This window comes from Ahaetulla prasina, chromosome 1 (assembly GCF_028640845.1).
Source record: "Ahaetulla prasina isolate Xishuangbanna chromosome 1, ASM2864084v1, whole genome shotgun sequence".
NCBI lineage: Eukaryota > Metazoa > Chordata > Lepidosauria > Squamata > Colubridae > Ahaetulla > Ahaetulla prasina.
The window spans coordinates 284,139,888-284,155,166 of NC_080539.1; positions in this window are offsets into that span (position 1 = coordinate 284,139,888).

Sequence of the window (15,279 nt, forward strand, 5' to 3'; positions counted from 1 at the left end):
ACGTGATGAAATTTGTCATATTGTGAAGCAATTAAAACATTTATTGTATTTGTTAATAAACAGCCACTATACAAGAATAGGGCTATCCTTGTTGCCTTTAAGTAAAGGCATCACATGGATGTTTAAAAATGGAATTTCTTTTCATACTTGACTATGTAACTTGAATCTTACCATTACATGAATGTAATTATTAAAAGGGGTAGATAATAACTTTAGAACTTCATTTACTAGAACTAGCAATTTAATATCAATCCACCCAAAAGCAGTGGTTCTTCCTATGCTTTAATGTAATAATGCAACTGAGTTAAAACCACCAATTATTGTAGGAAATATTGTTTTAGTGAGCTAATTGGGTTTCCTGTTTTTCTCATATAATGAGTCATAACATTCTTCTTTTCCTGTACATTGTAATGTTCTGTGTTCACATCAAACATCATGAGATCTCCAAGCCTTCAGTATCAATAAATGAGGATTAAAAACAATAGAAAGCTTGAGATCGCATGACTTAAAAATATGGCAGATATGTATATGAAATAGATGGGAAATTAGGCACCATTAACTGCAACATGACTATGAGCAGAAAAGGATATTTTAAAAATGGGTAATATCATGGTCTCTCTTTCTTCTTGAGGTCCTTGTATAATTGCTTGGGAATGATGCATTCCACTAAGAGGTTAGCATAACAAGCTGTTGTTGACCATCAAATAGCAAATAATCAATCAATTTGTATTGCTCATTAGTTGTGCAGCTCTAAATCTTGGTCACAGAGATTTCTTTTCAAAGACAGAACAATGTTCATTAGATGTTTTCTTCTACTCCTCAATTTCTTTGCTGCTTTTATCCCATTACTTTTTCCGTAGCTGAATCAAACTGCAGGCTAATTGGTTTATAGAATGCCTATCCTTACTCATCTTAGGATGTATCAACAAAACCTTTGTTTTAAATGTGAACTTTCATGAACGACAGATTGAAACATGGGTTTTCAAATAATGTTTGAAATGATCTGTGCTAAGGTTGGAAGTATTACACTGTATTTTCTATGTTAATAATAAAGGAAAAATGTAAAGTCTCTTTTAACTTTCCTCTCAACTTTCCTCATGAAAAGATTTTCTCTTCATTTTTGTAAGGTATGAGATATAACTCAGGTATGCAATGATTGATGTATGTATATATGTGGTATCAAGTCCCCAGATGATGATCAACATCATCTATTGAATCATCATCAACAATAATAATAAAAATAGAATGACTGTGGCAAAGGCAAGCAAGGGTAATATCAATAGTAATAGGTGCCATGGGTGCAATCCCAAAACAACTGGAATACAATTGACATTGACAAATTTGCCATCAGTCAATTGGAAAAGGCTTCTTTACTGGGGATAGCTTCCATCCTGTGACAATATCTTTCTGAACATCTGTCTGACTGTACAATGATCAACAACAACAACAACAACAACAACAACAAAACAATGGTTGCAATGTGGGCCTCTGGTGGCTCAGCAGACTAAGTCTGTCTGTTATTAACACAATTACTGCAAGTTCAAGTCCCACCAGGCCCAAGGTTGACTCAGCCTTCCATCCTTTATAAGGTAGGTAAAATGAGGACCCAGATTGTTGGGGGCAATAAAAGTTGACTTTGTATATAATATACAAATGGATGAAGACTATTGCTTAACACAGTGTAAGCCGCCCTGAGTCTTTGGAGAAGGGCGGGATATAAATTCAAATAAAAAAAAAGTGGGGATATTACTCTGAATTTGATTGATATTTAAGTGGATGGGACTTTCAGCGTTTAATAACTTGCCTTTCTGTCATAACAAACAACTTTTGGAAAACTTTGGGGTTACACCTCTACAGGACTACAAGCTCTACAGGAGTATCTTGTAGTCCTGACCATAAATTTCAGCACTCTTATCTTAATGAGACAAAAGAAAGACTAACACCATAGCATTATGCATGATAGTTTGAAAATAAATTATGATGGATTCAGTGCATGATAAATCTGTGTTGGCTAAAATGTTGGGTTCTATCATGTTCTTGGTATAATGAAGAAGTAACAAAATAGCACTGAAATGGAATATTTGAATGACTACCTGGAACAGTCCTAAATAGGAAGTTCCAAGTATTCTACAGATTTTGTGTCTTTCAAAAGTATGATTTATAGGAGAAAAAAAGAGAGAGAGGAAGTAGTCAGAAAATCTGGCAGGTTTGCAATCGAAAAATAATATGATCTGTAAAATCCTGTAAACGTTTGTTCATAGCTTGTATAAATAATTAGTTATCCCTATAACTGTCTTTTGGTAGCTGAGTAAACAGAATTTACTTTGTTTGAGCGGGGATATGTGAAGCAACAGAGGCTCTCTTTTCTGCACCCTCAAGTCCTTCATTTTGGCTTAGACATGAGACATCCTGTGTGATGTCAACAAGTGCATTTGGCTCTCCAAGGCCTTTTCCCAAGGTGAGGATTAGAAAGCATCAAATGCTGTTGGAGAGAGAAGGAAATCTCATGTAATGCTTTTGTTCTGCTAACAGCTATGTAAAGAGCTGCCTGGGAGTTTTGGAATGGAATCTGTCATCACTTTAATCCTGTTCTAGAAAATTGTGATGGAGACAGCACAAAAGATGATGTCATTAACAGACCCACAATAGAACTGACCCCCCACCATCAAGGTTGTCCTCCAATCAGGTTTTGTCTTTTTCAAATTCCAGGTTCTAATTGGCTAGACTATTGATTGGCGTCTTGGCTTCCCCTCCCATCCAGCTGTGTTAATATCTGAAACCCAGATATATGAGCAGTAAAGCTAATACAGAAGGGAGCCTGTTCAGTGCTATCCACAGACTTCAGAGGCATTTTTGTGCACTCTGTCTTTGGCATCATGCGCAGGAAATTCCTCTCTGGTCTGTACAATGCAATAAACAAGCCTCCTGTGTATCAGTTTAAGCTTTTAGCACTTCCATTTCATCCTAGGGAGAGCAATAAATCTGCAAAGAATATGCCCATTTGCTTTTTCAGTGTCTGATACATCCTTATGTGAAGTCAGAATGCATTCGGCACCTGTTGCTGTGCAAGGCCTTAAAATCTGACAATCGCTGATGATATATGTATATCTAAACCATGATAGCTAAGTGCTGAGGTTTGCTTATTGAGGATATACTGTACAGTTTTAAAGCTGAGCATAAAGCTGAGAAATCAGAAATCTTGGGCTTTGATTTTGTTATATGACCGATCTATCTCTCTGCAAATATTTCCTTCAATATACATTTACTTTACTGAACTTTTCATTTGTTCTTGGGGTGGGGGTGGAGATTTGATTATGTGTTTGTATATGGCTGTCCCAAATGTGTTTCAAACCAAACAGTATTTCCTTTCCTGATTATGAATGGTATTCCTTGCATGTATGGGCAGAGAGATGTTATTAGGGAAAACAGCATCTTCATTCCATCAATAAAAAGGATTCAAGAAAAACTGTAAAACAAACGACTACAACAATGCAAGCAATCTTTTGCTGCTGGGAACCGCAAAAGATTGCTTGCATACTTTTATGGGGGAGGAAAATTAGGGGAGAGGAAAAGATAAATTTTGGTTGTGTTGATAGTTGTTAAGGCACTTCAAATGCAAAGGAACTGAAGAGCAGAGGAGTGGAGTCTGAATATGCACAAACTGCCTATGATTATTTAATTTTAAATGTTTGTGTATAATCACAGATGTTATATGAGATTATGAAGAACTCGGAGATGGATAGCAATTGGGAATCACGACTGCAATGCTACAGTTCATCAAAAATACAGGCTTTTCTCTTTTTTTCCATGGTTATAGGTTTCCCAGAAAAGATACCGTGTTAAAAGATAAAGAAACCAAAATAGAAAATTAGAAAAGGAAAAAGACTTGGAAAGGAATAAAAGTAAAAGGGCAGAAAAGAAAAAAGAAGAAAAAGGTAAAGAAAATAGGAAAAGAATCACTCACAACTTTCTTTGGTATAGATATAGATGTAAGAGGAAATTCTTATACCAAACTCTTATTCTAAAGTTACCATTTGTTTATTTTATCTCAACACTCCGTATAATAAACTAATCATCAAATTCCAATATCAATTATTTTTTTTTAGTTTCTTGGGAAAAAAATCCATTAAAGTTTTTGAAGTAGAAAAAAATAGGCTTCAAGCACCTCTTACTTTTCCTATAATTATGATGATACTTAGTTTTTGGTGTGTGGCTTATGTTAATACAAGGAACAATATGGGATTTACTTCATTGTGCTTATTCAGCAGCAATTGTATTTACTCACAATGGGGCCTTCAATATAGTTCCTGCTCTGCTGGTCTGCTCCTGCTCTGCTGTTATCCTATCCTCTTAGTCTCTTATCCTAAATTATCATTCCACTCTGAAATCATGTGAGCCAAAGTTATTTTTGGTTTAGTATTTGGGTTTGCTTCTGTTGCCTTAAAAACATTGCCTGATTATTTTAAGCCATACTAAGAATTGCGAAACGTACTGCCCAAGAGAAGATGTATCAATAGTTGTTGAATGCCTCAAAACTAGGGGCTGAAAATGGTAAGCTCACACCCCAGGTATTATCCCTATTTTTGCTACTATTATGCTGATTAGCTCTGAGATAGTAGAAAGAGAAAATCAGATTTTTTTTAAAAAAAAACCCAATAAACGTTTTAGCCATTGTGTACAGTTAATCAAGAAGAAGCAAATATATTATAGGCCAGTGATTCTCAAACTTTTCTTCACCACAGTTCCCCTTTAAATACCTTTTGTGGCCATGGACTTTGGCCATAGACCTCCTCAAGATTTAAATCATAACATTTTTTCTTCATGGAGCACCTGTGATGAAATTGTGCACCCCCCACCCCCGAAATCTGGGAACCACAGGCTGAGAACCACTGTCAGACAATTGTATATAGCATACACCAGCTAGACTTGCTTTGATCTGAATGCAAGGAACCAAACTCGAACTCCTGGCAGTTGGCAGAATTAACCAGCAATACTGCATTCTAATCACTGCTCCACCACAACTCTTAACATACTGTGGTTTATACTCCAGAATAGGCTTATTATGGGGTTGGGGTTTTTTTTTAGTGGATGGTGAAGTAGACAAACACTTTTGCAAATTAAGTCATGTATTTCCAATTTTGGAAAGAATGTCAAAATGTCTTTTTTTTTTTTTTTTAATTTATTCAACATTTACATCTTTAAAATCTTAATTACACTTTTACAGCTTTCCAATACCCGCATCTTTAGTAATATCCATTTTATCCTTTGGCCAATTGTATACATGTGCAAGTGTCTTGTGTTGAACAATTGTGATGTTTATTTTCTTATTCTGATTGCAATGCACATCTTGCATTTTTTTTAGGAGGTGGGGTTAGTGAGGAAACCAAAAAACAAATTGCTCCCTCTCAGAGCTGCCCCTGAATTGGTTTTCTTTTGACAAGTTAGAGACATCATGAATTCTTGCCACCAAATAAGGTGAAGAAATGTGTATATTTCCAATAAGTCTGTTTCATTAGGTTTTAAAAGATGGCCCCACAGAAATCCCTGTCAAAAGTGTCTTTCAGAGTAGTTCATGGAAACCAAGTCAGGAGCCAGGAGAAGAAGTTCGTCTCCAGTAGCTGGAAAGAAAATTCTTTACATTGCCCAGAAGTAACTCAACCCTTCCTTCAAAATGGCTTCTTCCTAGGATGCACTTTAAGATAGGTAATACTGAATCTCTCTGTATGTTTGGAAAAAAAAATGTGGGCAGAAAATGATAGTTAAAAGGGCCCACTGTTTTGAATATTAGACCAGTCTTCAAATATTTGAATGTTCCAACCTTTAATAATCCTGCCAGTCGTTTATGATCCCTCTAATTATTTGCTGAAAAACTCTGTCAATAGCAGATATTTTTCTTAAACAGCATTACAGTAATTCCTTTTTTTTTTTTTTGGCTTTCTACATGGATGAAATCCCTTCCACCCACCTCTTCTCTCTCCCCCAGCTTTCCTCCCAGGGAGACACTACAGGGGTAAGACAAAGTTTTTCACTGGGAATCCTCAAGAGGATAGTGATTAAGGGAGGGGGGGGGATAAATCACTGGAGACCCAACACACAATTTAAAAGCTGTAGCCACCGGTGGTGGCCCTCAGAGGTGCAGGTATTGGTGACAGAAAGCAGAAGGAGGTGTTTGGCATTCCAGAGGCCTGCTCAGGGCACAGAGGTTTGTTTATATTTCTATTCCACTGACTCCTGTGAAATGCCCTCTGTCTGAACAAGGAACACACATCGAGCTTGGGAAAGCATGTCTGGTATTTCTTGAACCTTCAGTGTCCCGATGTTCGAAAAGGTAATTTGTGGTGAGAATTACATGGGATTACAGAGTCACAAGTCCAGGCACAATTGCTCCAATCAACGTTCTATAATTACACTGTGATCATTATTACCATTCTTTTGGCAGCAGTAGATTAAGATGTCCTAAAAGTGGGGGGGGGGAATCAGTTCTCTGCCCTCTCCCCTCCTCGTCTCCCCCTCCTATGCTCTGAAGTTGCACAGATCATCAGGATATCCGACACCCATCTTTTAAAGAAAGACTTTGATGAGCTATAAGAAAAACCAAATAGCTAGTCTGAAAAGACACATGCTGGGAAATGTGATTTAAAAAAGATTTGAAAAGTTACATAAACTGTTATAGTAATCTGTGTTTTTAATTTCTATTTACTGTTTTATGATAGCAGCACTAGAAATTTATACAGATAGATATATATAAAATATGAAAACCAAGTCGGGAGCTTGGTTTTCATATTTTATATATATTATAAATAATGTTCATTGAACAGCTACATAATCAGGGACTGTTCAGTTAGAAATGATCAAAATATACTGTTTTCTAGACATGCTTGTTTTGAAGCTCTTGGAACTTTTGACTTAATTACCCTAGTGAAATGATTTTGGCACGCATGCAAAAGAAGGCTTCCATGGACAAAAATAATTACAATTAACATGGTGTTTTTTTTTGTAACAAGTTTTTATTTTATTTTATAACATGCAAAAATTCCAGTTTCAATTGGATAGTATGTTATCTGGGTACAAATCATTTTAGGAAATAATAATCAAAATGTTTACAACAATATTCATTGTATTAGTATAACTTATAATAATATTAATAACCATAATATTTATTTAACCAATTTAACATACTTTCCTTATATCACTAATCCTTCCATATATTTCCCTGTTTCTAGCTCCTGTTTTGGTCAGCTAACCATTGATAAAAGAAGTCCCAAGTCGAAAAATACTCAGTTTCTATCTTTTCCTTAATTATAAGTGTTAGCTTATCCATTTCTGCATATTCTACTATTTTTTAAATCACATTTTCACCTGTTGGGATTTCTTCACTTTTCCATTGTTGTGCAAATACTATTCTAGCTGCAGTCAGTACATGTAAAATCAAATATACATTCCCTTTATTTACTTGTCTAGTAAAATGCCCAACAAAAATGTCTCTGGTTTCAAATCAGTATGCTGTTTTATCACTTTTTCCAGCCATGTATGTATTTTTGTCCAATATTTTTTCGCTTTTTGACCTGCCTATCATATATGATAGTACGCACCAGGTGTCTGGTGGCATTTCCAACATTTTGCAGATTTATCCTTGAACATCTTTGCTAACCTTGAGGACGGAAAATGCCATCTATAAAACATTTTATAAAGATTTTCTTTGTATGCAGTAGATATTGTTAATTTATAATTTCTGTCCCATAATTTCTGCTATTTATCTAACTCAATTGGATAGCCAAAATTTTTAGCTCATACTGTTATTGTCTCTTTTACTTGTTCATCTTCCATCTTAATACTTAACAGATAGCTATATATTTTCTTTATTAATTTTTCATCTGTCCCTGTTAATATCTGATCTAATTCTTTAATTCTTTATTTAAACCATATATTTTAACATCCTTCTCGTATCTAGATTATATTGCACATAGGACGACCATATTATCTCAATCCCTTGATCACTCAGTTCCTGCTTAGTTTTAAATTCCCCCTTTTCATTTAAAATATCTTTATATTTATTTATTTTATTTTATTTATTTGTCAAACACAACAGTATATATAAGTATAAGCATGAAATAACCATACGAATTGGATACAATCAAAGAAAACATTAGGACAGGAACAGTAGGCACCCTGGTGCTCTTATGCACGCCCCTTAATATATCTTAATATATCTTATTATATCTGGTAACATTCTCTATATCAATAACGTTTGGATAAATCTGTGTCTCCATTGTGGATAGCCAGACTCCACATTTTCAAATAATGTATTTTCATTATTTGTCATGTTGTTCTTTAATTTTCTCCCATACTACTAATAATTCATTCCTAATATAGTGTCTTCGGAAATAGCTATGTATTTTGTTTTTTCCATACCATAAAAAAAAGCATGTCAACCTAGTTTGAGATTATGTCTCTCCAAGGTCAATAGTCTTTTGTTCCTCAAAATTCTTTCACCCAAGTAAGTATCGAAGCCTGGTAATACAATTCCCAATCTGGTAGCCCAAGACCACCTCTAACATTTTCAAACTTATCCTTGCTTTGTTCCCTTGTCAAATATATTTTAATATTGTTTTATTTAATTCTTCAAAGTATTTTTTTCTAATTTTATTGGTATTGTTTAAAATACATATAGTAATGTTGGCAAGATATTCGTTTTTATAGTGGCTATTCTTCCCATCAATGATAAGAAGTAGATTTTTTCCACTTCTCCAAATCCATTTCAATTTGTTGCGCCAGTTTGTAATAATTATCTTTAATTGTTACACACCTTGCTGTTAGTTGAATGCCTAAATATTTAACTTTCTTGACTATCTGTATAGCTATTTTCCTTGTTAGTTCTTTTTTCTGTGTGTCTGTAACATTTTAAACTATTATTTTGTTTTTTTCTTTATTTATTTTCAGTCATGCAACTCCACCATATTCTTCTATTTTCCTAATTAATTTAAGTCCGTTTTCTTGTGGGTGTTCCAAGATACAGACCAAATCATCTGCGAATGCCTGTAATTTATATTGTTCCTTTTTTATTTCCATACCTTTAATTTCTATATATTATCTAATATTTCTATCTAACACTTCCAATGTCAATATAAATAGTTAAGGAAATAATGGACATCCTTGCCTTTTTTAATATTAAAATTCTCTGTCGTATCTCCATTTACCATCACCTTTGCCAATTGTTTATAGTATATTGCCTTTAGCATGTTAATAAATCTCTCACCAAAGTCCATAGATTTTAATTGTAACAACATAAATTTCTGTAATTCTAATTCCAGTCTCTTGTAGACAAAAATAATAACAATTAACATGGAATTCTGAAGATCACCTTGCCATGCAGATATCAATGTACACTACTGTTGGATTATTTCCAATGAAGAAAATAGGCAGAGATATTCTACTAATAGTTATCAAATGGTAGCAGCATAGTAACCAGAAGCCAGTGTGAAGCATCTAACTCATCTATGGCGAGATGGGTGGCAAACAAATATAAACAACAATAACAATTTTGGGCAGTCAGAGTTTTGAACTTGACACATGTGCAAGGCTGCTGACAGGATTTTTTCAACTGGTAGAAACATTGAGTAATTGCATGGCATCATACAAAGACTTTCTCTTATGTGTTCTAAGGATGGGAATATTGTTTCCTGCATACAAATTATAATATGATGCAAAAGTGAACTACAGAATTCAATGAAAGCAATGTATAAACTCTTTCTCATGATGAAAGAAAGTCATTCTCTTCCCTATCACATGTTTATATTTCATATAATTTGCAAACTTCTGATAATGTTATCCATCAAAAAGATCTTACAGATTGGCTTTGATTTATCTGCTTCATGACCACCATTCTTTCCATGACTTGCGGGAATCAAAATAAAAGCATTTTAAAATAAAGTGCAATTCCCAACCAGAGGGAAAATGCTGATTTCCCAACCAGAGGGAAAGTCCTGATATAGATAGGGCCAAGGAAAACCTCCCATGTTTCTCTATGCTAGTACAGAGCATAGTTAGTATGCTCTGGGTTCCTTCAGAACCCAAGAGATGTGCCTTATATATTGTGGCAGTTGTCCACTGGAATTAGATCCTTTCAGAGATCCATGTGGTGCCTGTCCTGTTGGCGTTCGAGGTGATCCTGAAGACAGGAAAACCATCCTGGTTGTTATCCCAGATTTTATCTATGTTTTTGTGTCATGCAACCATATCTCTGGATTCCATTATTTCATTTTTATTGTTTATTATATTGAGAGATGCCCGGAATTGGTTTTGAATTCAGCAGTCCCTAAATTGAAGTAAGTAAGTAAGTAAGTAAGTAAGTAAGTAAGTAAGTAAGTAAGTAAGTAAGTAAGTAGATAAGTAAGTGGAGATCTACTGATGCAATACAGGACATCTGCTGCCAGTCAGAATGAATAATACTGGCTTGATGAGCCAATGGTCATGTTCTGTACAAATGTAAGTTTTCCTATTAATACCGTATCTTCAGATCTTTTGCTTGTTTGATTGTTTCCTGATAGCTTATTTGTACCCTATGATTATCATTAAATGTTGTACCTTATGATTCTTGATTAACGTATCTTTTCTTTTATGTATGCTGAGAGCATATGCACCAAGACAAATTCCTTGTGTGTCCAATCACACTTGGCCAATAAAAATGTCTATTCTATTTTATTCTATTCTATTCTATTCTATTCTATTCTATTCTATTCTATTCTATTCTATTCTATTCTATTCTATTCTATTCTATTCTATTCTTAGAATTAAACCTCACCTAGGTATCACTGATATGGAGCCCTGTTACATAACAGCATAGCGGGTCATGTTAGACTAATACACTTCAAAAGGCAACTACAATATTTCTTTAGTGAAAAGTAACTGATACAGTATAGTAATGTCCGATGCTAAGGGGTCTAAAATAGAAGTAGATGTAACTTGTAAAGAGGGGACTCATAAAAAAAGGTAGTTGAAAGGAATTTTGAGAGCGGAAGTCTGATAAGGACCTTTATTCAAGTTGCAAGAATTTCAGCTAGAGTGATGGCTTCCAGATGTATGCTTTTCCAGATGTGAAGACTTCCAATTACTGCCTAATTTCTGCTCTCTGTACATTGAAGGGGGAAAGTAAAGGGAACAAGATGTTTTCCATAGCATCGGCTTTTTTAAAAAAATAATTCTTTCTTCCCTTAGCATTCTAAATATTTTGAAAGCTTTGACAATTAGTGAGCCATCCTGAATGTCTTGGACCTGGAAGGAGTCATAATTTCTTCACAATTGCAGACTGCTCTGAGTATATAAAAAGCAGACAAAACGTAATGACAGATAAAGCTGTTGAGTTCCACAAATTTTTTTCTATGTTCTTTGGAATTGAACTTATGATGCCATCAATATAGTTTGAAAGTAGTACATTTGATTATATTTTAATGAAAGATATCATGGTATCTTTCTGAGCATCAATTTGATATTCATGACACACGAGTTGTACTAGTAAAGTATCCTATTCATAAGAGAAGGAGGATCTGTTTAAAATTAATGGACTCTTCACCCCTAAATATTACTTAATATTTCAGTAAAGAAATTTATAATGAGAAGTTTGTTTGGGGAAAAATAATCTAAAATATCCACAGCAGGTGGCAGTAACTGGCTGATTTGGTTGATCTAGAAAAAAAGGTAAGGAATGGATCTGGTTAGTTGTTGTTTTTTTAGAATTTTTTTTTATTGGCCAAGTGTGATTGGACACACAAGGAATTTGTCTTGGTGCATATGCTCTCAGTGCACATAAAAGAAAAGATACATTACTCAAGAATCATAAGGTACAGCACTGACTGATTGTCATAGGGTACAAATAAGCAATCAGGAAACAATCAATATCAATATAAATTGTAAGGATACAAGCAACAAAGTTACAGTCATACAATCATAAGTGGAAGGAGATGGGTGATGGGAACGATAAGAAGATTAATAGTAGTGTAGACTTAGTGAATAGTTTGACAGTGTTGAGGGAATTATTTATTTAGCAGAGTGATGGCCTTCGGGAAAAACTGTTCTGTCTGTTGTTCTGGTGTGTAGTGCTCTATAGCGTCGTTTTGAAGGTAGGAGTTGAAACAGTTAATGTCCAGGATGTGAGAGGTGTGTAGATACTTTCACGGCCCTCTTTTTGACTCGTGCAGTATACATGTCCTCAATGGAAAGTAGGTTGGTAGCAATTGTTTTTTCTAATTGTCCTCTGAAATCTGTGGCTGTCTTGTTTTCTTCTTTGGGGATGGAAAATGTACTATCAGGAAATCCAAAGTCTGTAGGTTAGACGGAGGGAGTTTGTGTGTGTGAAAAATAATGCTGAAAGAAGGTAATGACATATCATTTTCATATTGCTGCTAGTAAAACTACAGGGATATATCCATTGAATTACTAGAACTCAAGCTTGATTGGGGGGGGGGACTTAAAAAAGTATTCTCTGAATTATACATTGAAATACCAGGAGAAGCCAACTTTACTTCTATAATTATAACTAGGCATGCCACTGATCTTTTTTTTTTTTTTGAATAGTGGAGAGATAAAAATGTATCAAAGCTTTTGGAAAAAAATAAGGGAGGGTTCTTCTCTTTCTCCTCCTCCTCCTCCCTTCCTCCTTCTTTTTATTCTCCCATTTCTTGGAGAGACTTTATGTCATGATACATTTAAGCCTGATGGTAGATTATGACTGGAAAAAGGAATTGGTGGCATTGCTTTAAAAAGCACAAAAAACTGAGATAGATGCATCTGAAGAAATATGGGAATGATCTGTTGTCCCTTTTCCAGGTTGGCAGTCCTGACCTTACAAATCCGAGATGCAGTCTTTCAGGGCAGAGGGCATGTCACTCACACAAATTTGTGTCCCAGAAGTCTTTCCCTTTGAAAAAAAGCGCACATGGTATATCCCTGTAGCAAACTGAAGTGTGAGATGCAGTGCAGACCCACAGGATCTGGCACTGTTATTGATAAAAGCCTGTGGACATACAAGGTCAACAGGAGCCTGGAAATAGAACAGGGTCATTGCTTAAGGAGGGTGTGGAGGACTCCTAATAGGTCCATTTAATTTAGTTGCCATCAACTCTAAGTAGACAACAAACAGGAAATAGTATCTCTAAAGCATGACATGAAATAGTATTGCTGTCACCCTGGATAAGGAAATCCAACATTTTTAGAAGCGGCTGCTGATTTAAACAGCCCGTAGGGTCAAACTCTGCTTCCTATAGTCTTTTGATAACTCTGCTGATAGTGATGCCTGCGCTATAAATACCCTCAATCAATATACCTCTCCTGCTGCTGAAAGCAGACATGTTCGCATATCACAGCAGATGGGAAGAGAGCAAATAATATTTGTCTTGCCTTTCAAATTGATTTCCTGTTGGGGCAAGGCAGAGTGTGTCCATATGTTAATCAGATCACTCAGAGAGATAGCAGAGTTCAGGTCAACAGCCCACCACTTGACATGCCATAAAAGCAAGAAGAAAAGCTTTCCATGATCCAGAGAAAGGGGGAAAAAATGGGCCAAAGTGATGTGTCTCTGGACTAAATGAGGGCTATCATGGAAGACACTGACGGCTATAGAACTGCAAGGGCAACATACACATTTCAGCTTTTGGGAAGGTCAAAAGTTTGATGGAATTCATTGTGACTTTGAAACAGCCACTGACTCAGACCAATTTTAGAAATCTTTTTTTTTCTTTTTTTTAAGGCTATATTTTGTAACTTAATAATAATAAGCTAATAATAAGCTAATAATACATTTTTAAATGTTCAGTTGACTTGAGTTTCATGTTTAATAAATAAAGTATATAATACTAATAATAATTTTAAAAAGATACTTTGTTGATACCTAGGATGCTGGCAGCAACCCGTATCAACTATCAGTGCTAGTCAATGATGTTTGTGATACATTTTTAAATGTTCAATTGACTGAGTTTCATGTTTAATGAATAAAAGACATAACAATAACAATAATAGTAATAGCAAAGAAGATGTGATAATGGCTAATTTGATATCGCTGTACCAGGAAATGCCAGAGTCGAAGAAAAAGAACTGGAAAAAAAATCACAAAATTTTGCAACCTGGTCATTGAAACTACACGGCTATGGATGAAACATGTAACAGTAATACCCATTGTCATCAGGGCACTTGGTACCATGTCCAAGAATTTTACAAAACACATCAAGAAATAAATTCCTGCAATAACAAACTCCCAAAAACTGCACTACTCAGAACATTATATATTTTAAGAAGATACTTGGTTGATATCTAGGATGCTAGCAGCAACCAGCATCAACCATTAGCCAATCATATTTGTCAACCATTTTTAAATGTTCAGTTGACTGAGTTTCATGTTTAATGAATAAAAGAGATAGTAATGATAATGATAATGATAATAATAATGATGATGATGATGATGATGATGATGATAATAATAATAATAATAATAATAATAATAATAATAATAATAATAATAATAATAATAATAATAATTTTAAGAAGATACTTGGTTGATATTTATGGGCAGCAACCATATCAACCATCAGCGCTAGTCAATTATATTTGTGATACATTTTTAAATGTTCAGTTGACTGAGTTTTATGTTTAATGAATAAAAGAGATAATAATAATAATAAGCTGAATGTTCTGCCATCTTTACTTCATTGCAAAGATGATGTGATGATGGCTAATTTGATTTTGAAAGAAGCTCCTAGGAAGGTGGTTGTGCCTTCTTGTTCCTGGTGGGGCAATGATCATTATAGTCCACTGTTGGGGGTCCACCCTTGGATACCTTGGATTGGAATCTCTCCTTTATTGATGTCTGCATGTATGGCAGAAAGAGGTATTAGTGATGCCACGATTAGGAAAAAAAATTGATGTTTTGCTCCAGTGTAATGTTACACTGAGACATTGTGTGATATGTCACAATGAAAGGTAGCTCTTACACAGCTGTTCCACATTATAATGAAAGTATTGCCATTAGAATAGAATAGAATAGAATTTTATTGGCCAAGTGTGATTGGACACACAAGGAATTTGTCTTGGTGCATATGCTCTCAGTGTACATAAAAGAAAAGATACGTTCATCAAGGTACAACATTTACAACACAATTGATGATCTATATATCAATATAAATCATAAGGATTGCCTTATGATTAAACCCATAAGGATTATGGGTTTAAAAGTGAAAATATTGGTATATCTGGTCACCACTTGCAATCTGGTTTTCAGATACCTAGTGCAAC